The sequence below is a fragment of the Saccopteryx bilineata genome, chromosome 3 (assembly GCF_036850765.1).
Source record: "Saccopteryx bilineata isolate mSacBil1 chromosome 3, mSacBil1_pri_phased_curated, whole genome shotgun sequence".
Classification (NCBI taxonomy): Eukaryota; Metazoa; Chordata; class Mammalia; order Chiroptera; family Emballonuridae; genus Saccopteryx; species Saccopteryx bilineata.
In genome coordinates this window covers 51,499,907-51,525,840 of record NC_089492.1, presented here as the reverse complement: position 1 = coordinate 51,525,840, position 25,934 = coordinate 51,499,907, and the positions used below count along the sequence as shown (strand labels likewise).

The 25,934-nt window shown below is 38.9% G+C and overlaps 1 non-coding gene across 1 annotated transcript; it reads left to right on the top strand.

Moving 5' to 3' along the window:
• Positions 1–8,290: 8,290 nt before the first annotated feature.
• LOC136332483 (U1 spliceosomal RNA) lies at positions 8,291–8,454 on the top strand. Its single transcript, XR_010730739.1, has one exon. It is a non-coding gene; the product is annotated as a U1 spliceosomal RNA (small nuclear RNA).
• Positions 8,455–25,934: the final 17,480 nt, after the last annotated feature.

The window sequence follows — 25,934 nt, the reverse complement described above, 5'->3', positions numbered from 1 at the left end:
CAATGGATAGAGCGTCAGACTGGGATGCGGATAAAAGACTTAAATGTAAGTCGTGAAATCATAAGCATCTTAGAAGAAAACATAGGCAGTAAACTCTCTGACATCTCTTGCAGCAATATATTTGCTGATTTATCTCCATGGGCAAGTGAAATTAAAGACAAGATGAACAAATGGGACTATATCAAACTAAAAAGCTTTTGCACAGCAAAAGACAACATGAGCAAAATAAAAAGACAACCTACACAATGGAGAACATATTCGCCAACATATCCAATAAGGGGTTAATAACCAAAATCTACAAAGAACTTGAAAACTCAACACCAGGAAGGTAAACAATCCAATCAAAAATCGGGCAAAAGAACTAAATAGACACTTCTCCAAAGAGGACATACAGATGGCCAATGGTCATATGAAAAAATGTTCAATATCACTAATCATTAGAGAAATGCAAATTAAAACCACAATGAGATTACCACCTCACACCTGTCAGAATGGAGCTCATTAACAAAACAACACATAACAAGTGCTGGCGAGGATGTGGAGAAAAGGGAACCCTCCTGCACTGCTGGTGGGAATGCAGACTGGTACAGCCACTGTGGAAAACAATATGGAGATTCCTCAAAAAATTAAAAATCAAACTGCCTTTTGACCTACTGCCAAACTGCCTGCTATCCTACTTCTAGGAATATATCCTAAGAATAACAAATCACTGTTTCAAAAGAAGAAATGCACCCCCATGTTTATTGCAGCATTGTTTACATTAACCAAGATCTGGAAACAGCCCAAGTGTCCATCAGTAGATGAGAGGATTAAAAAGCAGTGGTACATATACACAATGGAATACTACACAGCTGTGAAAAAGAAGGAAATCTTACCCTTTGCGACAACATGGATGGACTGGAGTCTATTATGCTAAGCAAAATAAGCCAGGCAGAGAAAGAAAAATATCATATGACCTCACTCATATGAAGAATCCAGTGAACAATGTGAACTGAGGAATGGAAGACAGGCAGAGAAGGCGTCAAAGAGTCCAGAGGGAAAGCAGGCAGAGGGAAAGGGGATGAGAGGAGGGGATCAAAGAAAGAAAAGACATTAGTGGAAGTATACACACATAACACAGAGAGGCAGAGGGCAAGATAGTAAATCATGGAGGGAAGGGAGGTAGGCAGTGAGGGGAGAGGGCCAAGAGGGTATCAAGAAGAACATGGGGGGGAGGGAGGGAGTTATATTTGGGGGTACACTTGTAACTATGTAAACAAACAATTTAAAATCAATTTTAAAAAAAGAATAAAGCCCAAGGATAACAGAAAAGTGCTGCCTGACATACATAAGATGATCATTCTATTCATCTGATTATTGAGGCTACCTCCACAGTGCATGCTTGCTGGGTGGCCTTGCTCAACTATTCTCACAACAATTTCAAGAGAACTAATCACACACATTCTTTCCAAATGTGTTTTTTTCTCTCATATCCCTTGTTTAACCAGACAACTCAGTAGCCACCATATATATATCACTAAGATCCATAGACCATTTCTCTTATGTAGAGTGAACAACTACATGTACTGGCCAAAGTCCTGCCCACTGGGACAATTCCCTTTCATGACTTCCTTTGAGAGACACTTAGAACAATGCTGTAGAGCAGTGGTCCCCAACCCCTGGGCCACGGACTAGTACCGGTCCGCAGAGAAAGAATAAATAACTTACATTATTTTCATTTTATTTATATTTAAGTCTGAACGATGTTTTATTTTTCAAAAATGACCAGATTCCCTCTGTTACATCCGTCTAAGACTCATTCTTGATGCTTGTCTCGTAAGTTTGACAATAAATACCACAGTTTTTACGCCGGTCGCATAATTTTATTTTGTGCATTTATCCTTCCCCCCCTAAAGGCCGATCCGTGAAAATATTTTCTGACATTAAATCGGTCCATGGCCCAAAAAAGGTTGGGGACCACTGCTGTAGAGGGCAGACATCCTATTCTGTTTGAGGTTAGGCTATTTCTTAGATTTATTCATTAATAGGCCTCTATTTTTTTCTGTTAATTGAGATTCTAGGTGTGGGTTAAGGGAGAAATTGTGAAGCAGTAAGAGGGCCATCCAGTGGATGCTGTGACCTTTATTAAGAATGCAGCCAATCAGGCCCTGGCCGGTTGGCTCAGCGGTAGAGTGTCGGCCTGGCGTGCGGGGGACCCGGGTTCCATTCCCGGCCAGGGCACATAGGAGAAGCGCCCATTTGCTTCTCCACCCCCCCCCCCACCTCCTTCCTCTCTGTCTCTCTCTTCCCCTCCCGCAGCCGAGGCTCCATTGGAGCAAAGATGGCCCGGGCGCTGGGGATGGCTCCTTGGCCTCTGTCCCAGGCGCTAGAGTGGCTCTGGTCGTGGCAGAGCTACGCCCGGGAGGGACAGAGCATCGCCTCCTGGTGGGCAGAGCGTCGCCCCTGGTGGGCGTGCCGGGTGGATCCCAGTCGGGCGCATGCGGGAGTCTGTCTGACTGTCTCTCCCGTTTCCAGCTTCAGAAAAATACACACACAAAAAAAGAATGCAGCCAATCATATCCCAGGAGGGAGGAAGCCGGGCCTAAAAACCCATATCTCTCTTCTAGCACGCTTCAATTTGTCAGTGCTTCACATTGGCTGACTAAACTGACAGCCAAGGGAACCAAATCAGGTTAATGCCAAGGTTACAGAACAATATACAGAAAGATGGAGAGTGGATCCACAGGAACAAATGAAGAATACCCAGAAGGAAGGATTTATATTTTCACATATTTTTCTTTCTGCTTCCTCTCCTCCTCCTACCCTCCTTCTTCTCTGTCTCTGTTTCAGTGTGCATGTGTCTCTCTCTCTCACTCACACACACACACACACAACACACAAATGCTCATCCATGCATGACTGAGCAGTAAGAATTATCTTGTTAATTTATAAGATAAATGTCATTTGTTGCCTTCTGTGATTGCAAATGGGCTTTTAAGGATCATTAACAGTGCCCTCAACATGGTTCTTTTGAAAATTATGAGAAAATTCTGGCTGTCTAAACTTACTTTTCCAAAACATTGCACTTTGGAACAGTCAGAGTCTGAAATGCAGTGACTCAGGCTGGTGATTTGAAATGCCTGTGGGGAAACATTTATTTTAGGTGGCCATCATTCCTTTGACAGCTTGTTTTATGGGAAGTCATTATCATCATTAATATATTTTAAAATTCTGAAGCCATTTATATTTGATTCAGAATCTTTTCATTCAATAATAATTTTGAGGTATTGGGCTAAGGGCTGAATTGACTTCAGAGGTGAAAGATTTTCTGTAAAACTAGTCTATTTAGTTTTAAATAGTTTTAAATTCAATTCTGGGTTAACATGACTGAAACAAAAAAAATTACTTCAAAGGATAAGTTAAAAGAGCATAATGAGATAAAAAAGTTAAATTTTGAGGAAATTGTAAAAATTATGAAAAAAAAAGATAAAAACCTTACATTTTAAACCAATCCTTTCACTATTCATAGAATGCAAATGTAACTGAAGTGGATGAAACCTGTTGGGGAAAGTATTTTCTCTTTTATTCTTTATTTTTCTCAGAGCTCATAGGTTTTAATTAACTACTTTTCTCAGGAGCAGTTTGTAAAATCATTCAAATAACAATACTAATAAACAAATAACAGATACTATGAAGTTACAAATTGTGCTTATTTTGATATTGCTTACAATATTGAGGTAACTAAAAGACATGCATGCCATTCAAAAATACAAAGCTCCGATTTCTAATACCATAGAAAGCTTTGTCTTACATGAATCTAAACCAAGGAATGAGTCCCTTTTGCAGAAACTGAGAACAGCAGAATTCTCAAAACATAGCCACTCAGGAAAACCCTTCTGCTGAGACACCTAACCAAACTTTAACATTGCTTCTAGCAGTTAAAGACCTGCCCCAGCAATTACTCAGACTCCTTTGTAGTTCCTGTCTGGGAAAGTTCAGGGCTGTATTTCAAAGAATGTATTGTTTGTTTTAGCTAACACCTAAGGATAAGCCCTTGGCCTCCTTTTCTTAGAACATTTCCTAAAAAGGGCTTACAATTGTGAATCCTTCCTCTGTCTTTTTGACTTGGGTGTTTGTGTGTGTATCTCCTAAAACTTGGAGTATCTTTCTTAGCCTGACAGCCACTCCTTTTAAATGTAATCATCAGGAAGAATAGGGCCTCTAGCTATCAGTCCCTATGGGAAAATAAAATCCTAGCATCTATAACTGCCAGATAGCAGACACAGTTGGACTAATCATATTTACACTCACTAATCCTTTGTAACTTTTTACTTCCCTCACTCTGCTGAGACCCTGTTTGCTTCTCCTGTTACCTCCTTCTCCCTTTAAAAGACCCAGCATAATCACCTTTGCACAAATCTGAATGGAGCTCAGTTCTTTCCCCTGGTATCAGTAGTTACTGAATAACATGTTAATACCATTCTAACTAATGTCTAGCTTTGTTTATCTTTGACATAGCCACTTCCAAGCAAGAGAAGGTCCCTTCTATAACCAGAAGTGATGAAACATCCCCCATCAAGAACTTTGTTAGAGTTTTCTCTTTGTGTGCTAGCTGCCTCTAGTTTATCAAACTTCAGAAAAAAGAATATTAAAAGAAGTGTAAAATCAACCCTCAAAAAGATGCAGTTTTGGTTTATAATCATTTGCACATAAAGATTATATGGTCAGTTAGCAAAGCAAATGCCATTTGCAAACAATTATTTAGTTTATTTGAACCAGGAAGAAGGAGAATATAAATATATATATGGTTTCTGTGTCTGTTTTTAGAAGAGACAAAAAGTAGAGAGAAAAAGGCTTTAAACACTTTGGCACTATCAAGAAAATAATGTTCATATAAGGTTTTAATTTGATTTTTCAGTCCTTGAAAATATAAATGATCTCAATTGTCAGGAATAAAGTGAGATATAATGAAATGAAAAGGGGGTGATAAAAACTGGAATTAAATTAACATTTTAAGTTTTTCTAAAAAGCTTTGTCAAATACAACCAAGTATTTTTAACTTCTCTCATTTTCATCTGCTAAACATGCAAGAAATCTATACAATGAAACTAAGAAAATATTGTTTTCTAACAGTAAACTTTCACTTATTCACAAAACTTGAAAGTTAACACAACCATAGTATTTATTTACATAGTATATATCTGTAATACTACCTATTGATAAAAGATATTCAGAATGCCAATTCACAGTAATTTAAAAAGAAAAATTAAATTATCTTCAAGAAACTTACAATGTAAAACACGTAGTAAAATCCAATGCTTCAAAAATTATTTTTTCAGACATTTACTAAATTAGAATATATAATTTCTAATTTCCCAGCCATTATGGAAAATGGAAGTTTAATAAAATTTATTTTTATATTCTCCTTTAAAAAATCAAAACAATCTTTGTATAGGGAATAAATGGTTATATTAATCAACCAATAAACTAACAAATCAATAAACAAATATTTGCTGCAAATTGATCAAAAGTATTAACACTATTATAGGAGCTGTAGTATTAGGAAAGTAACAGAGACATTATAGGAAACAAACAAACAAAAATAACATTATATCACCAAGTTAACCCATAATAGGAGTGTAATATAGATGAAGAAAATTAATCTTCCCTTTAACCATCAGAGTTTGTAAAGAATTGACAGCACGGTCCTGGCCAGTTAGCTCAGTTGTAGAGTGTCAGCCCAGCATATGGATGTCCGGGGTTTGATTTCTGGTCAGGGCCCACAGGGAAAATGCCTATCTGCTTCTCCACCCCTCCCTCTCTCCTTTCTTTTACTCCCTCTCTTCTCCTCCTGCAGCAATGGCTAAATCGGAGCAAGTTGGCTCCAGGTGCTGAGGATGGTTCCATGGCCTCTGCCTCAGGCACTAAGAAGAGCTTGGCTTCTGAGCAATGGAGCAGTGCTCTAAATGAGCAGAGCTTTGCCCACTAGTGGGCTTGCCAAGTGGATACCAGTTGGGGTGCATGTGGGAGTCTGTCTCTGCTCCCTTCCTCTCACTGAATAAAAAAAAAATGAATTGACAAAGAAAAGCAGTTTTATTTTTCTAAGAGCAAAGATGAAGACTAGTTGTAAAGTTTTTTATGTAGATTCCTCTGGTGATTCTCCAGATTGATAGGGTCTAGTGTTTTTAGATTAACCTTGGTTCTTTCTGATGGTGTGGGGGAAGAGAAAAAAAATCTTTGTAAATTTATGTCCTCTTTTTAGGAAAACAAAAATATTTAGAAAACCTTTCTTGTATTTTCTTCTTTTCAATTGCTTTCAGTTCAAAATAATCCTTATGGTAAATTGGCATATTTTATGACCAAATCGCTACCTTCAATAATGCATTTGAAATATCAGGGCTGTTCCATCAGAAAAGTGGTAGCTTCTATAGAAAGTTCTAGAACATATTTCCTTCTCAAAAACATCAACTTAAATACCTATCTGCACATAAAATATATTCACAAAATCCAAGGATTTCAAGTAAAGGATTATAACACCTAAATGAAGCAGAAAAATAAGAAAAGATCCTTCTGACCAAGCAATGGCGCAATGGATAGAGCATTGTTCTGGGACACTGAGGACACAGGTTTGAAACACTGAGGTTACTGGCTTGAGTGTGGGCTCATCTGGTTTGAGCACAGGCTCACAAGCTTGAGAACAGGGCTGCTGGCTTCAGCATGGGATCATAGGCATGGCCCCATGGTTGCTGGTTTGAGCCCAAAGGTCACTGGTTTGAAACCCAAGGTCACTGGCTTAAGCAAGGGGTCACTGGCTCAGCTGGAGCCCCCCATTCAAGGCACATATGACAATGCAATCAATGAACAACTAAGGCACTGCAAATATATATATAGCTTCCTAGAAGACCCTTCTAAACCCAGGCTCCGAGTCTAACCTGAGATCCAGTAGGCTCCAACAGCCCCAGATAGCTCCCATTTCCCCAGGCAGCTCTTGTGGCACCAGATTACTGACAGACTACTGTAAACCCAGACTTCTGGACCACCCTAGTACAAGCCAGCTCACATGGCACCAGGATCTAGGTCAAGGGTCCCCAAACTTTTTACACAGGGGGCCAGTTCACTGTCCCTCAGACTGTTGGAGGGCCGTACTATAAAAAAAAAAAAACTATGAACAAATCCCTATGCACACTGCACATATCTTATTTTAAAGTAAAAAAAAACAAAACGGGAACAAATACAATATTTAAAATAAAGAACAAGTAAATTTAAATCAACAAACTGATCAGTATTTCAATGGGAACTATGTTCCTCTCACTGACCACCAATGAAAGAGGTGCCCCTTCCAGAAGTGCAGCGGGGGCCGGATAAATGGCCTCAGGGGGCCACATGCGGCCCGCGGGCCATAGTTTGGGGACCCCTGATCTAGGTGATCATCCATGATTGATAATCTTGGTTGGATCCAATCAAGCCAACTAACTCAGGCCAAGGCTTTCAAACAACCCCAGCAGAAGGCCCATACTCCATTCTTAAACCAAGCCAGCCACTATGAACTTAAAGTTCAGACAGCCTCCACAAACTCAAACACTCAACCCAACCCATTACCAAGCTATCTTCCATGGCCAAGCATTAAAGACAACTCTCATGGACCAAACTTTCAGGCTGACCCCTAGAGCCTCAGGTTATAGGCTGACTCCTGAAGCCTCAGACTTTAAGCTTTCCCAAGTCCAACCTGGTTCCCAAGGTCCCAATCTGTAGGCTGACACCCATAAAACCAGCCTTTCAAAGCATCCCCAATATGGTCTTATGGAACCAGATGCCTGTCCTAACTTAATAGTTTCTAGAGCTTAATTGGATTCTGTGGACCTAGTATACAAGTCCACTAATAAAGACCTAGGTTCTAGGCTCACTCTTTAGACACAAGCATCAGGCCTGCTCCAATGAATTTAAGCAGCAGAGTGAGTCTCATATATTCAAATATCAAGCCTGCCCACTTATTGACCCAGGCACCAGACCTTCTCCCCAATGACTCCAGCAGTAAATCTACCCCCAGACACCAGCATACAGAATTCTAAACAGGCCAACTAATAAAGTACTTAATCTGCCAGAGCTAGTCTATAAAAAATGGAAGAGGTTCTTACTTATGTGCAGACATCAACCTAAGGTTGAACGAATCATGAGTAATCAAGGAAACATGATCCTATTATTTTTTTCAAACCAAAGGAAACTAGTAAAGCTCCAGGGACTGACCCTAAAGAGGTGGAGATCCATGGACTGTTTGACAAAGAACTCAGAAAAAATATAATAAAGCTCAGCAATATTAACCTGGCAGGGAAGAAACCATGGTCACAAAGGTGGTTTTCCCAGGGTGAGGCTTATGCATTGCACTCAGGGTTTAATGACCCCTGTGATTTCCCCAAATGTGGTAAACTCTACTGCATAATTTGTGGTAGTGGGAGACTGTGTTCACACTCTCTGCTAAAAAGAGAAAAAGAAAAAAAAAGAATTCAATGAACTAGAAGAAGACACAGACAGATAACTAAATAAAGATAGGAAAACAATTCATGAACAAAATTAGAAGTTCAACAAAGAAATAGAAACCATTAAAAATAAACAGAACTCAGAAACCTTAAAGTTAAAGAACACAGTGACTGAAATGAAGAATTGAATAGAAAACTTTAACAGCAGATTTGACTGAGTGAAGAAACAATTAATGAACTAGAAGACAACTTAGTTGATATCATCAGGTCAGAGGAGAAAAAGAAAAAAAAGAATGCAAAAGAATAAAGAAGTATTATATGAATTATGAGATATTTTTAACAGAAATAATCTAACATTTTTAGAGTCTTAGAAGGAGAAGAGAGAGAAAAGAATAGAGAGTTTATTTAAAAAAATAATGACTCAGAACCTCTCAAATTTAGGGAGCCATCTGGACATTCATATTTATGAAGGTAATAGGTCACCTGAACATCCAAACCAAAATAATCTTTTTCAAGACACATTATATTAAAATTCTCTAAAATCAAAGAAAAAGAGAAAAATTTAAAAGCAGTAAGAGAAAAAAATGTGACATATAAGGAAAACCCCCAAAAAGTTATCAGCATATTTCTTAGCAGAAAATTTGAAGATCCAGAGAGTGAGACAATACAATGTGTCCGTAAAGTCATGGTGCACATTTGACCGGCCACAGGAAAGAAACAAAAGATAATAGAAATGTGAAATCTGCACCAAATAAAAGGAAAACCCTCCCAGTTTTTGTAGGATGATGTGGCAGCATGTGCGCATGCGCAGATGGTGACATAACACCACGTATACAGCAGAGCAGCCCACGGCCATGCCAGTCGAGATGTGGATGGTAGAGAGGAAAGTTCAGTGTGTTCTGTGGATCACTAAATTTGAATCCGTTGATCATAGTGCATGAGTATCGACGTGTTTATAATGAAGCACCACCACATAGGAATAACATTACTCGGTGGGATAAGCAATTGAAGGAACCGGCAGTTTGGTGGAGAAACTCTGTTTTGGTAAGCCATCAGTCAGTGACAAGTCTGTAGAGGCTATACGGGACAGCTACCTCAGGAGACCTAAAAAATCTGTGCATAAGCCCACAACGCACTGCACTGAATAGGTATGAAACTGGGAAAGTTTTCCTTTTATTTGGTGTAGATTTCACATTTCTATCGTCTTTTGTTGCTTTCCTGTGACCAGTCAAAAGTGCACCATGACTTTACGGACACACTGTATATTCAAATAACTGGAAAAAAATAACTGCTAAAAATGTTCTTAAACTTAAAGAGCTTCTGAAAGAGTTCATTACCTCTAGACTTGCCTTGTGTAAAATGCCAAAGGAATTTTTTAAATGAAATAAAAGGATGCTAAAAGGAATATAAAATTATATGATAATTTAAAACATAATGATAAAGGTGGTAGATGATAGATAGATCGGTGATAGGCAGATAGATAGATAGATGATAGATAGATAGATAGATAGATAGATGAAAGGTAAATTCAGAATATTCTAATAATGTAATATAATGGTGCTTTAATTACTTAACTTTAGTATAAACATTTAAAGTACAATAATTTACTAATGTACACACAGTATAACAATAGTAGTCAACCTGGGTACCGCCCACTAGTAGGCAATCCAGCTTTCATGGTGGGTGGTAGCAGAGCAACCAAAGTATAAATAAAAAGATAGATTTAACTATACTAAGTTGTTTTATAAAGATTTATTCTGCCAAATTTAGTAAAAATTTGACATAAAATAGTAAGTAATTATTATTATATGCTTTAACTTGCTATAACTCTACTTTATAAATTTTATAAAGTAAAGTTACTTCCCTACTTTATAAATCACCATTACTGTGGAACCAGTGGGCAGTTAGAAAATTTTACTATTAACAGAGATACAAAAGTGGACGTTAGGTATAAAAAAGGTTGACTAACCCTGGTATAAACAGAGGTAAATTATGATATCAAAAACATAAATAGCTTGCCTGACCTGTGGTGGCGCAACAGGTAAATGGTTGACCTGGAACGCTGGGGTCGCTGGTTCAAAATCCTGGCTTCCCTGGTCAAGGCACATATGGGAGTTGATGCTTCCTGCTCCTCCCCCTTCTCTCTCTCTCTCTCTCTCTCTCTCTCTCACCCTCACTTTCGCTCTCTCTCCTCTTTAAAATCAATGAATAAAGAAATAAAATCTTAAAAATTCTAAAAAAAAAAAATGAAACATAAATAGCTGAGAGGAAGGGTGAAAGTGTAGTATTTTATACATGATTGAAATTAAGTCATTATCAGTTTAAAATAGACTGTTATCTCCATAATCTGCAAAGTAAATGCATGGCAAAAACTTACAGTAGATAAACTCAAAGGGAAGAGAAGCAAAGCATACCATCATAAAAAATCATAAATTTATAATGAAGGACAATGAAAGTTGAAGATAGAAACAAAAAAAAAAAAACCACAAAACAGCTACAAAGAAAACCAGATATCATTAATAAGTTCTCACCTATCAATAATTACTTTAAATGTAAATGTATAAACTCTAATCAAAAGTCATACAGTGGGCCCTGGCCGGTTGGCTAAGCGATAGAGTGTCAGCCCTGCAGGAGTCCCGGGTTCGATTCCCAGCCAGGGCACACAGGAGAAGCGCCCATCTGCTTCTCCACCCTTCCCCCCTCCTTCCTCTCTGTCTCTCTCTTCCCCTCCCGCAGCGAGGCTCCACTGGAGCAAAGATGGCCCGGGCGCTGGGGATGGCTCTGTGGCCTCTGCCTCAGGCGCTAGAATGGCTCTGGATGCAACAGAGCGACGCCCCAGAGGGGCAAAGCATCGCCCCCTGGTAGGCATGCCAGGTGGATCCCGGTCGGGCACATGCGGGAGTCTGTCTGACTGCCTCCCCATTTCCAGCTTCGGAAAAATGAAAAAAAAAAAGTCATACAGTGACTGAGTGAATTGAAAAAAACAAGATTTAACTATATGCTTCCTACAAGCATATAGTTTAATTAACTTCAGCTTTAAAAAAAATACATGATTCCAGCCTAACCAGGCTGTGGCGCAGTGGATAGAGCATCGGACTGGGATGAGAAGGACCCAGATTTGAGACCCCAAGGTTGCCAGCTTGAGTGCAGGCTCATCTGGTTTAAGCAAGGCTCACCAGCTTGGACCCAAGGTCACTGGCTTGAGCAAGGGGTTACTCAGTCTGCTGAGGTCCCATGGTCAAGGCACATATGAGAACGCAATCAATGAACAATTAAGGTGTCAAAATGAAAAACTAATGATTGATGCTTCTCATCTCTTTCCATTTCTGTCTGGCTGTCCCTATCTATCCATCTCTCTGACTCTCTCTATGTCTCTGAAAAAAAGAAAAACAAAACAAAACATAATATTTGGAAACTAAATAGCATGTTATTAAATAACGAATCGGTAAAAAATGAGATCAACAAAGAAATTAAAAAATTTCTAGAAACAAACGATAATGAGCATACATCAACTCAAAATTTATGAGACACAGCAAAAGCAGTCCTGAGAGGGAAGTTTATAGCCTTACAGGCATACCTCAAGAAGCTAGATAAAGCTCAAATAAACAACTTAACCCTACATCTAAAAGAACTAGAAAAAAAAACAGCAAGTAAACCCCAGAGCTAGTAGAAGGAAGGAAATAATAAAAAATAGAGCAGAAATAAATGACATAGAGGCTAAAAAAACAATACAGAGGATCAATGAAACCAGGAGCTGGTTCTTTGAAAAGGTAAACAAGATCAATGAACTTTTAACCAGACTCACCAAGAAAAAAAGAGAAAGGACTCAAATAAATAAAATCAGAAAAGAGAGTGGAAAAAAAACAACTGACACAACAGAAATACTAAATATTGTAAGAAAATACTATGAAAAACTGTATGCCAAAAAACTAGACAACCTAGATGAAATGGACAAATTCCTTGAAACATATAATCTTCCAAAAATTAATCTGGAAGAATCAGAAAATCTAAACAGACCAATTACAACAAATGAGATCGAAACAGTCATCAAAAAACTCCCCCCCCCAAATAAAAGTCCTGGGCCTGATAGCTTCACAAGTGAATTCTACCAAATACTCAAAGAAGAACTAACTCCTATCCTTTCCAAGCTATTTCAAAAAATTCAAGAGGAAGGAAGACTTCCAAACTCCTTTTATGAGGTGAGCATAATTCTGATCCCAAAGCCAGGCAAAGACAACACAAAGAAAAAAAACTATAGGCCAATATCCCTGATGAATTTAGATGCTAAAATTCTCAAAAAAATATTAGCAAACTGGATCCAGGGAAAAGCAATCTGGTCTCATCTCTCCAGGCAGAGGAGTACAGAAGCTCCATCTCCACACATGCTGCAGATGGCTTTTCCAGTCTACCTAAATCATTACCAGCTAGAAGCAGCGGTCATTGGGACTTGGATATGAGCTGCAAAGTATAGAATTGTGACAATTCCAGTGCCATGCAGACTTTTCCTGGACTCCTGCTCCTTGTGACAGCTCCTAACGGACTGAACTGGGGTTGGGTTGCATTTGCAGGGATCTGGAATGGTGTTGGGGCCAACTTGAACTTGGTGAACATGTTAAGGACACTACTCTTTTATGGATTCTTGCTGTATTGGCCAAGAGTTTGCTTAAAGGCTTTAATCACTGTAAAAAAAAATAGAAGACTGGATGGAGAGGATGTGGCACATGTACACCGTGGTGTACTGTTCAGCCATAAGAAATGATGACATCGGATCATTTACAACAAAATGGTGGGATCTTGATAACATTGTACGGAGTGAGGTGGGTGGGTCGGAAAAAAATGGGAACTGCAGGATTCCATACATTGGTGGGACATAAGGACAAGATTAAGAGACATGGATGGGAGTGTGGTGGATATGGAGGTGGGGGAAGGAGGGAGAGGGGGTGGGGGAGTGGGAGGGGCACAAAGAAAACTAGATAAAAGGTGACGGAGGACAATCTGATTTGGGTGACAGGTAAGCAACATAATTGAATGACAAGATAACCTGGACATGTTTTCTTTGAATATATGTACCCTGGTTTATTGATGTCACCCCGTTAAAATTAATAAAAATTTATTTATAAAAACAAAACAAAACATGGTTCTAACTGAAGCAATAGAAAAAGATGTTCTATGCAAATAGAAAAGAGACAGATTAGCTATAATTATATCAGACTAAATAGACTTTAAGTAAAAAGTGTATAAAGAGACAAAGAAGGTCATTATAAAATGATCAAGGAGTCAATTTATCAAGACAATATAACAATTGTAAATAAAGATACATCCATCATTAAAGCAATCAAATGTATTAAGCAAACACTAGCAGAGCTGAAAGAAGAAATAGACAACAATGCAATAATAATATGAGACTTCAGCACCCTCCTGTCAACCTTGCATAGATTATCTAGGCAGAAACCAATAAGAAAACACTGGACTTGAATAATACTTTAGGTCAGATGGACTTATCAGACATGTAAGAAACACTGCACCCAACAGCAACAGAATACACATTTTTTTCAAATGCACAAGAAATATTCTCCAAAACAAATAGATAATACATTAAGTCACAACACAAACATTAGCACATGTAAGAAGATTGAAGTCATACCAAGTATATATTTTTTGATAATCATATGAAACTACAAATCAATAACAGGAGAAAACTGGAGAATTCATAAATATGTGGAAATTAATAGCACACTCCTGAACAACCAATAGGTAAAAGAAGAAATTTAAAGCAAACAAACAAACCAAAAGAACTCTCCAAACAAGTAAAAATAGAAACAACATACCAAAGCTTATGAGATGCAGAAGAAGCTGTTCTAAGAGGAAGGTTTATATTGAGAAATGCCGACATTAATAAAATAAAAAAATATCACAAATTAACTTTGTCATGGTGACAATGACTACTCAAAGTAGCAAACCTGTCATTTGGTTCCCGTTTCTCACATGGGCCACCACTGTCATGGTGACCAAAATTATGTGGAGACCAGATGAAATGCACCTAGAAGCTGAGGAGAGGCAACATTCCTGGTCAGTAGATTGAAGGACTAAAGCCCCGTCCCCAGTGCCTTACTAAGATATTTATTAGCAAGTAAAAATAACTCAAGGAAACAAAAAAGTTCTCAGGGCTGAAGTGAAGGACAAGAAACATGCTGACTCCTAATTTCTGTTCTCAGAGCCTAAACATTTTTTGTTGCTAAATCTTATCCTGCTGTTCTGCTGTTTCCAGCATGCACTGTTTTCAGTATGGGGTCAGAGATGCCCTTGAACTCTAGTCTGTTCAAGGCTTTCAGTGTAGGGTGCCTCGCTGTCTCTAATTGGGATCCTAACTCTGTATGCTTTAACAGCATGTTCCCACATATCCTCATTTTTTGTTGTAGTAAAGATTAACAGAGAGTAAGATGGTCAGGTGGTTCAGTGATGACTGGCTTGTTAATGGGTGGCAGTGGTTGCAGTAGAAGCTAAAGGGCAAGCATAAAAAGAAACAGGTTTTTACAGGTCACAAGCATGCCTGTATTTTGTAAAACTTTTTCAGCATGCGTGGTTAGATGCTTCAAAGTGTCCCAGGTGATGTCATGTGCTCTCTGCATGCTTGGGAGTGAGTTAGGTGCCCTTCTCTTTATTTCAGGTTCATTTCTGGAGGTGGATCCACTATCAGCTTCTGGATTTCTGGAACCAGATTGCTTTCTAGAAGCTTATGCCAAGTCATCAGTCTCAGTTTTACACCTTGCCTATGTGTGAAATCATATAGTTGTTAGCTTTTTCTAATTTATTTATTTCACTTAACATAATGTTTCAAGACCCATCCATGTTGTCATAAATGGCAATATATAACCATTTCTTAAGGCTGAGGAGTATTCTATTGCATATATACAGTGTGTCCGTAAAGTCATGGTGCACTTTTGACCAGTCACAGGAAAGCAACAAAAGATGATAGAAATGTGAAATCTGCACCAAATAAAAGGAAAATCCTCCCAGTTTCTGTAGGATATGTGGCAGCATGTGCGCATGCTCAAATGATGATGTAACACCGTGTATATAGCGGAGCAGCCCACGGCCATGCCAGTCGAGATGTGGATGGTATAGAGGAAAGTTCAGTGTGTTCTGTGGCTCGCTAAATTCGAATCTGTGACCAAAGTGCAATGTGAATATTGGCACGTTTATAACAAAGCGCCACCACATAGGAATAACATTATTTGGTGGGATAAGCAGTTGAAGGAAACCGGCAGTTTGGTGAAGAAACCTAGTTCTGGTAGGTCATCGGTCAGTGATGAATCTGTAGAGGCTATATAGGATAGCTACATAAGGAGCCATAAAAAATCTGTGCATGAGCCCACATCAAACTGCACTAAATAGGTATGAAACGGGGAGAGTTTTCCTTTTATTTGGCGCAGATTTCACATTTCTATCGTCTTTTGTTGATTTCCTGTGACCGGTCAAAAGTGCACCATGACTTTACAGACACACTGTATAAGTGAGCAAACATATACATCATATTTATAAACTTATTTGACCAACAACCACTGACTTCATGAAGTTCCATTCCATTGTATTTTGACTACTCAGAAACCTCAGTGTTGATGAGAGTCACAGGACAACTGTTGGGCTCTCAGAATGTGTTGATGTGTTGTCTCTATCTGGTAATAAGACTTGCTCTTTCATCATCAAAGCATTTCTAAAATTATTTCAAGTTCAAAGTCCTTAAATATAAAGATAGCTGATGCAACTGGATGATAACACATAGTTTAAATTTATGTACCTCTATTTGAAATATTTGAACATCTGAATGTAATTGATTTTAGCTATACATTCATAAAGGGTTGGATGAGTATTTGGGTCTAAACAGTCCACTCTCAACTTTAGAGATGAGTCAGATATAGACTCCTTTGAGATAGAAAGGGTTCCTGTGGCCAGACTTAACAGAGCAAAGCACACTCAGGCTAGTGCTGGTCCTGTTGCTCTTTGGCAGTATCTTCCTTTTGACAAGTTAATGGAAGCTGGGTTTTTTTGGAGACCAACAGACATTCAGAACAATCACTTTATCTTCCTGCCTCCAGTGGTGGAATGAGGATTTGTAACAAGAGGTGGTATAAAGGCTTATTATACTTAATTATACTTTATGAATTTGTGTCTTAGTACAAAACTTATATTTAGAGTAAAAATAACTTGTATGTAGTTCTATCTCTGGACCTAGAAAATTAGTCCTTAACCAGACTGACAGAGCAGTCAGTACTCAAAAAAACACATATTTGAGTAACAATATTAGATAAAATTTGAATATTCCACTTTATAAGAAAATAGTTTCTCATGGTTTGTTATAAGAAAGTACAAATATAAGTCAGCTTGTAAGAAAAACATTTCATAATTTGTCAAAATTTGGATTTGCTTGGCATAAAAATACATCAGTAAAATACCAAAATGAATTTATATATATATATCTTGCATACACAAGAGATTATTATTGTTCATAATTAGTATAGTAAGACCTTAGTTTTTATAAGTGTAAAAAATAATGTCAGCATTTTTTCTTTAGTATAAATCTGGCTAATTAAGTTGAGTTATAACATAGAAGTAAGGGAAAAATAATCTCAAAGGATAAAAAAATATGGGAAATAGTAAGAACAAGTAGGGAAAAGGAAGGGACTTGCAATACACTAGGGACTTCCTTTTGGGCAGGCACTGTGCTGGACCTGCCCTTTGCCATCTCAGGCAGAGGAGAAGTGCTGTTAATGACAAACCTCAGAAATAACAACCCCCTCTGGGGTATAATTAATGCTTTTTTTTTGCTTGAAAATCTCACCTCACCTTTAAACCTGCCATCTTCACAGGCCAACAACAAGCAGACTGGTGTGGATGTAAGTTGTTCTTGTTTTAAATAAAAAAAGAAATACATAAAACATGAGCTCAGAGGAGAATTCCAGGCTAATTATAGGTCTTTCAAACTCACTTTCTTTGGTTTGCCGGTGTTCTTTATGTCTACTGATAACAAAATTAGTGAATCTACTTTTCCTATTATAGAACATTATTTATTTTCATTAAATGTATGTTTACTGTGCATGTTTTCTGTTTAATGTGGTATGACATATGAGAAAGAGAGGAGTGAGAGATGATCTCTATGCTCAAGAACATAGACATTGTAGAGGAAAAAAAAGAGAGAGAAAAAATTTCTTTTTCTTAATAAAGATGGAGCCATAAACTAAATCTGTCAAGCTCAGGGAAAACCTGCACAATGGGCTTGCAAACTCAGAGATCTAAAGTAAACACTCAGGATGGTCTAAATCAGTGGTAGTCAACCTGGTCCCTACCGCCCACTAGTAGGCGATCCAGCTTTCACGGTGGGCGGTAGCAGAGCAACCAAAGTATAAATAAAAAGATAGATTTAACTATAGTAAGTTGTTTTATAAAGATTTATTCTGCCAAAATTAGCAAAAATCTGACATAAAGTACTTGGTAAGTAATTATTATTATATGCTTTAACTTGCTGTAACTCTGCTTTATAAATTTTATAAAATAAAGTTACTTCCCTACTTTATAAATCACCATTACTGTGGAACCGGTGGGCGGTTAGAAAATTTTACTACTAACAGAGATAGAAAAGTGGGCAGTAGGTATAAAAAGGTTGACTACCCTTGGTCTAAATTAAACCTTTCTAGCTAAAAGCAGTTTATGATGGGTAGTCATGTCTTAGAAAGGCACTCTTTCTCTCAACAAAGGTCAATGCTTACTTTTACTCAAGCTTGCATGTTGTCTTTTGCATCTATGGTAATGTACCTGATAACATGCCTTTGGAATGTAAGGGTCATCTTTTTTTTTCAGTTAGGCCAAACATTCCACCAGAGCAGGAGCCAATAGACCCCCTCATTGTTATTGTTATGTAAATAACAAATTGTTGTTATAGGAAGCAACACCTGTTGGAGGCTGTCAGAAGATGCTCAGACAACTTAAATAGACAAAGGAGAATTTATTAGTAGCTGGTGGAGCACAGGAAGTTAGTAGCACCAAAACAAGAGCTCCCCAAATTAGATTTTCTTACAGGTTATATACCTTTACAGTATCCAAGCAATGGACACATGATTCCTTTGTTTAAGGTTCCCAAGACTCATGGAGAAGGGAGCGGGTGTTTTGGTGGGGTCTGCAAGGAGGAAGAGGTTTCCAGATCACTGGTCATAGCTACATACAGATTCTGCTTTTCTTGCTTTATGTTGCAAGAGGCTTCAAGCAACCATTTAGAGAACTATGGGATGTAGTTAATTTACAACTAGCTGACTCAGTTATCCCTGCTGACTCCTTTCCCTTGTATTCTTATAGTTTCTTCCTTTTCACAAGAGAAGGGAGGCTTCCTTCCTCCTCACTGTTAACTGTCTTGTTTCTGTATATATAAAAAGTTTCAACAACATTCACATTTTCAATTTTTATCTAATTCCAGAGATTCCCTCATTTTGCTTTCTATCACCTCCCTAATCTATCACAAACCAATTTCATGTAAACTCCTTATGTCTTCCCCTTTGATTCTAATGTATAAACTAAGTGGTAAAACCACCATTTTTCAGAGCATTTTCTCAATTTGTCAAGACTCTACTCCCTGGCAATTGTTGCCAGTTTGGTTCAAATATTGAAGATTTTATTTATTTATTTTAGAAAGGAGAAAGATGAAGAGAGAGAAATGGAGAGAAAGAAAAGGGTGGAGGAGCAGGAAGCATCAACTCCCATATGTGCCTTGACCAAAACAACCCAGGGTTTTAAACTGGCGACCTCAGTTTTCCAGGTTGATGCTTTATCCACTGCACCACCACAGGCAGTTTGGCTCAAATAAACTAAAACAATTTTTACAAGTTGGAATTTTTTTACGTTGACAACATCCACTGGAAGATATAATGACCCACCCTACAAAGGTGTGATGTACTATAATTGAGCCAAATGTTAATTCTGATAAAGAATTTTTAGAAATGTTTCAGTAAAAGCCTTGGTGGGTGGGGTGGAAGCTGGAGGGAGGTGAGAGCAGACAGAGGAACTAAAGAAAGTGAAGCGGGCATAGAAATTTCCAGCTTGACAATGGAATTTAATAAACAGTTCTAGCTGGATAGCCATGTGGGTGTGTAGTTTAAAATAAGGGTGGAAAGATAAATTATATCTTGACTTTGTTGGGCTTTTAATGCCAAGAAGAACAGAAAAGGAAATTCCTACAAAGGTTTTTGATCAAGGAAAGTTGGAGTAGAAGAGAGACTGGAAACAAAGGACCAGTAACAAGACCATTGTGTCAGTAGACTGGATAAGTGACCAGATAAAGCCAAGTTGTGAATTGGTGTCGAGCTTGGGGCCACTCACCAAAAAGTACAGGGCACACTCAGGCCAGGTGCTAATTGTTTAAAAGATTTTTAGGAAAATATGAGGCATGAACAAAGACAGATCATTATATGGATCAGCATCTGGAAACAACTTAGGCCCAACATTTAGAAGGGGCAGGGTCCCAGAGAATCACAAGGCTAGGGAAAACTGTGTGAACTAGATTGATGGAGTCTCAGAAATGGTGTCCACCTACTAGTTCTTTGGAAGGAGGGCCCATCTTTGCAATCAGATACAGTTTTATTTTGTGTTTTCTTCTATTCTTTTTTAAATTTTATTTTTATGACAAAGTGGTTTTATTGATTGATTATAAAAAGGTTTTACAAGCTTTTGAGAGACTAAACAAACAAGTGAACAATGGCCAGACCATATTTAAAACCAGAATTCAGACCCACAATCTTCAGCAACCTGCTTAGGAAGTAATCATGCTATATATAAGACAGACTTGTAGGACATTAGATCACTATCTCTAGTAACAATACAGAAAGCTCAACAATAATCCACTAAATGATCTGGACTTGATTTATAACTAGTGGTTTTTCTAATTTTTGTTTCTACTTCCAATTGAAGACCAACCAGAGAAAGTCTAACATATATCCCCTAACTGATCACATAGGATCTCTGTTTTTATTTTATTTTTTTTTATTTTATTTTACAGAGACAGAGAGAGAGTCAGAGAGAGGGATAGATAGGGACAGACAGACAGGAACAAAAGGGATGAGAAGCATCAATCATTAGTTTTTTATTGTGACACCTTAGTTGTTCATTGATTGCTTTCTCATATGTGCCTTGACCGTGGGGTACAGCAGACCAAGTAACCCCTTGCTCAAGCCAGCGACCTTGAGTCCAAGCTGGTGAGCTTTGCTCAAACCAGATGAGCCCACGCTCAAGCTGGCAACCTCGGGGTCTTGAACCTGGGTCCTCCGCATCCCAGTCCAATGCTCTATCCACCGTGCCACCACCTAGTCAGGCAGGATCCCTGTTTTTAGTTAGCTCACTGAAAACTTCCCCATGCCAAGAACCTCCAGTCAAGGCACAAATGAAAGCTTCTCATTTTCCTACTATAAAGCTTCCCTCCTCCCTACTCCTCTTTCCTCCTCCCCTAATTTTAAATCTCTGCTAAATACTGGTGATGGTGGTTTCATTATAGCAAGTTTTCTTATTTTATTTTTTTTAGATGAGAGAGGGAAATATAGTGAGGCAGATTCCCACATGCACACTGACTAGGATCCATCAAGCAACCCCATTTGGGTCCAGTGCTCTAGTATGAGCTATTTTTAACATGTAAGGCTGATACATTCCAGAAGCCATACTCAGTGCCCAGGGCCATGCTTGAACCAATTGACCCACTAATTGTGGGAGGAGAAGAGAAAGAGAAGAAGGAAGGGGGAGAAGTAGATGATCACTTCTGTGTCTCTTTCCTGGAAATTGAACCTGGGAGGTCATTACACTGGGCTGACACTCTATCCACTAAGCCACCAGCCAGTGCACAAGTTTTAAATAACTAGATTTAGTTGTTCTCATCTGATTAGATATTATTTCTTTGCACTTCCCCTATCATATCTATACATTAAAGAAAAATGACCACTCTAGTAGAGATTCTACTGGATAAATATAGACATAGTTGGGACTACTTGATGTAGCAGATTTCCTCCATAGGGAATACCCTAATATCATCAACAAAATCCCCTTTTGCTTCTGATAAATTTCCCTAAACTATCATAGTTAAAATTATTTAAACTTAATTTTTATTGTTGATGTACTGTGTTCATCCAAGAACAATTGTAATGTTAATTGGCTCTTTTCTACTATGAAACAGCTGAGCCCAAACAATTAATTATATGGTCAAGCAGTTGCCCTAATTTGGCTATTTTACATAAATAACCAGAACAGCAATGGTCTATTTATTTTGTGCTAACAAAGAGTTGAATTTGGCTTGGTATGAATTACTTGTTTAAAAATGTTTTTAACTGATATAGGTTGGGATAATTTTTATTATGAAAAGTCTGTAAATAAAATAATTATGTCTTAAATAAAATGGTTTAAATGTTTATATATTTAAAATGTTTTAAAATACTTATTTACATTATTTGACTGTTATTATATTTATTTTCTATACCAGATTTTAAGATTAAAAAGAACCTGAAATGTATTACAATTAAAAAATGTTAGTCTAAAATCAGATGAGACAAAAATATTTTATATTTGGTTTAATGATACTTGAGATAGTCTTTGTTCCACTAAAGGCAAATTCCTTTTGGGCTGATCTCATAATTGCTCTAACCCTGAATTTCCTCATTCGTAAAGCAGAGATAGAAGTATCTGCTTCATGTAATTCACAGGAATGAATTGCAGCTCTAGTAAGATAATCTATTTGAAATAATTTTGCAAGCTATGTGTTATCATGTGGTCATATGTGCCCTGACCCAGGACTGAAACCACAACCTCAGTAATCAGGAGGATGCTAACCAACTGAGCTACCTAGCCAGAGCCACCTACAAATATTTTAAACATGTTTTGTCTTCATGCAGAGTAAGAGATGCCTGAGTACCTTTGCTCTCCTAGGCAAGAATATCATGTCTTTCTTTGTTTTGGTTGCTGGTCTGAAGCATAGGAACCAACAGAGATTTCCAATTATTCTGGAAAATTTACAGAGTGTGTATTAAACCAGACTAAACAGACTGGAACACAGCCAACATCCTAACACAATTACAGGGGACTGTTATAAGCTACATACACCATAATGTTAAAAAACAAAACTTGAAGAGTGAAGTTACTACATTTATTAATGGCTCCATGTATCTGTGCTTTGTTTCCAGAGCTTCCCACCTCACCCCAACTCCACCCCGGCATTCATAGGGTATATGCGATATGCCCTCTGAGAGAAAACAGGCTCTCTCCTAGCCAAAGGAATGCAGGTAATGGGAGACTGCTCAAAATTTCTTTCTGTGTAAAAACAATTGAGATTCACCAAAACAAAGAATGGTACCTCTCTAATTAGGGCTTACTGTATTACAATCTCTGCAAAGCTGGAGACCTTGTTTTCCCCCTAATTAGTGGAGTTCAGATGCATTTGTAATTGGAAGCTCCCTAATCATGCAGAGGAGCTGGTTGCCCCATTGCTTTGTGTCTCTTTGGAAGCATATCAGAAGTCAAGGGTGCCCTGGCATTTTCTCTCTTAAGTTGTGTGACCTTCATTGTGGATAGAAACCAAATCAAGGGAAAGAAATTTTTCAGCATTTTACAGTATCTCCAAATGATAGCTTCTAACTGATTCTGTTTATCATTCCCTGTTGGTCAAAAAAGTTTGTAAATATGATATATATGTTTGCTCACTTATAGTTTGCATTGGGTGTGAGGGGCAGCCTGTAAGCAGGCAGGGTCATTATAGCCTAAGGCTTAGTTTTAAGACTAAGCTTTTCCTCACACCCTTGACTGTTGCATGTTGTGGAGTGGTGCACTCTCATGAAGAATCCCATTATGGCTCAGATAAGTGACTTTGTATCAGAGAGTTCCTTGTTTGTATATTGAATTAAAGGTTTTAATTTCTACACTATAAAATGGGGCAGAGGAGCCCATGCTGGAAGAGAGCAGAGAAAGGCCATGTGGAGGAAAGGAGAAGCAGCCAAGATGCCAGAGTGCTGAAGGAGAAGCTAGTTTGTGCAGAGTTTGTGCAGAGAGAAGGAGATGGGGAACAGAGGTGAACAAGGCTGGTGAGGTAGAAACCTTTGATTCTAGGAAACTTGGATAAGTCAGTGGCTTTGGGAGCCCTGAATGGAAAGGGAAGTGTTTTCCCACTGTGTGTATTTCTTGCTCACCAGGTGCAAGCTAGGATTAAATGTAATGGCCCACCAGTTCTTGGCTCTGTTGTTTCATTACTGTCTGTTGGCAGATAAAATATACTATGCTCACTTTGTTAAAGATGGTGCTGCCCACGTGGAAGCCTGTAGCCCAGGTGATTGTATTAATGTGTGTTGGGGGAGGGCTTTCACTCCAATAGGTTTTAAAGAGAAGAGTGATTACATTCTAGGAGAAACCCATGCTGGGAGGGAGCAGAGTAAGGCCACGTGGAGGAGAGCAGAAGCAGCCAAGATGGCAGAATACTAAAGGAGAAACCAGTTTGTGCAGAGTTTGTGCAGAGAAAAGGAGATGGGAAACAGAGGTGAATAAGGCTAGTGAGCTAGAAACCTTTGATTCTAGGCAACTCGGATAAGTCTGTAGCTTTGTGAGCACTGAATGAGTGGGTTTTAGAGCCCAGTGTGTGTTTTAACTTGCCCGCCAGGTGCAAGCTAGGATTATAGGTAATGGCCCACCAGTTCTTGGCTCCGTTGTTTCATTACTGTCTGTCCAAATCTAATGTGAACCTGCATGGGCCAGGCTGCTGTGATAGTGGCCATGGATACTGGCTTAACATTTGGTGTAGTCTGTGGCAGGATTCGATACAGATCAGCATGGAGCCACCACCACCTTTGAGCAGTGAGACAGAGGACTGGCTGCTGATATGGTTCCCTATGGCTGTACTTTTGGGGACTGTAGGCTGGCTGATTTTTATAGCCATGAGAGAGGAAACCAAGAGCTTTGTGGAAGAGGCTGCCCTGGACCTGCAAAGCAAGCAGTGGAAGGTGCTGGAGGAAACATGGGAGAAACAGATGCTGACCCTGAAGCTGGAGGAAGCGCTGGAGGAGGAAGATTCACCTGAAAATGAAGCAGACGCTGGAGAAGGAATCACAGGTTCATGAGTTGCAGCATGCCCTGGACGTTGTAGAGAGCCAGCAGTGGCCAGATCTGGGGCTGCAAGGTCTGCGGAGCAGAAGGTAGCAGCGGCCCAGGGCTAGATTCCGGCAGTAGGAGCTGATGTTTTCAGTTCCTCTTTGGAGGATGAGGAAAATCGGGCTGGAGCTGCAATCCACAGTCTCCAGAAGGTAAGAGCCCAGCAGCAAAGAGTGCCTACGCCCCTGGTAGGTCTGTGATCTTGGGACATAGGGGTGGTTGTCATCATGCTCTCCAGAGAAGAGATGGAAATGCTGACTGCCATTTCCACCTGCTCCTCTTTGGGACAGTGTAATACCTGCCAGGACGACAGGGATGAGGGAGGTGGCTGAGGCCCAATGTGCACTGGCTCCTTTTTTGGATGGACTTACGGATTTTGGACAATGTGATTGTCCAAATATCCTGATTGGGGTGGGGGGCTGCTTTGCTGGAAGCCCTTCTCCTGCCCCGAGAAGCCTTTCAAACAACTAGAAAGAAGGCCGAGGACATTTTGCGCTTTTGGCAAAGTGCTCAGAGACTGGTGAAATGTACCTTTGTAATTGTTGAAATTGTATGATTTGTCATCTTGTTGTAATTTGTGAAATGTGCCTAATTTCCTTGTACAGGGATGCCAGTGGGGTGGATTGTTGGGCAGATAAAATATATTATGCTCACTTTGTTAAAGATGGCACTGCCCACGTGGAAGCCCATCACCCAGGTGATTGCTTAAGGTGGGTGTGATTGTATTAATACATGTTGGGGGAGGGCTTTCGTGCCAAAAGGTTTTAAAGAGAAGAGTGATTAAGTTCTGGGAGGAGCCCATGCTGGGAGAGAGCAGGGTAAGGCCACGTGGAGGAGAGCAGAAGCCAAGATGGCAGAATGCTAAAGGAGAAACCAGTTTGTGCAGAGTTTGTACAGAGAAAAGGAGATGGGGAACAGAGGTGAATAAAGCTAGTGAGCTGGAAACCTTTGATTCTAATCAACTCAGATAAGTCAGTAGCTTTGTGAGCATTGAATAAGTGGGTTTTGGAGTCCAGTGTGTGTTTTAACTTGCCCACCAGGTGCAAGCTAGAATTATAGGTAATGGCCCACCAGTTCTTGGCTCTGTTGTTTCATTTCCATCTGTCCAAGTCTAATGCGAACCTGCATGGGCCAGGCAACTGTGATGGTGGTCGTGACTACTTGCTTTACATTCCCCAAATCAATCAGCAATGCTATTAGTTGTGTCCACTATAAAATTATCTAAATATTTAACTAGATCTTATAAGTAACACTTAATAAGCCTAATTAATTACTTTTCCACTGAGCAAATGTGAATGAATAATCTAGAATGCAATACAATCTCTAAAC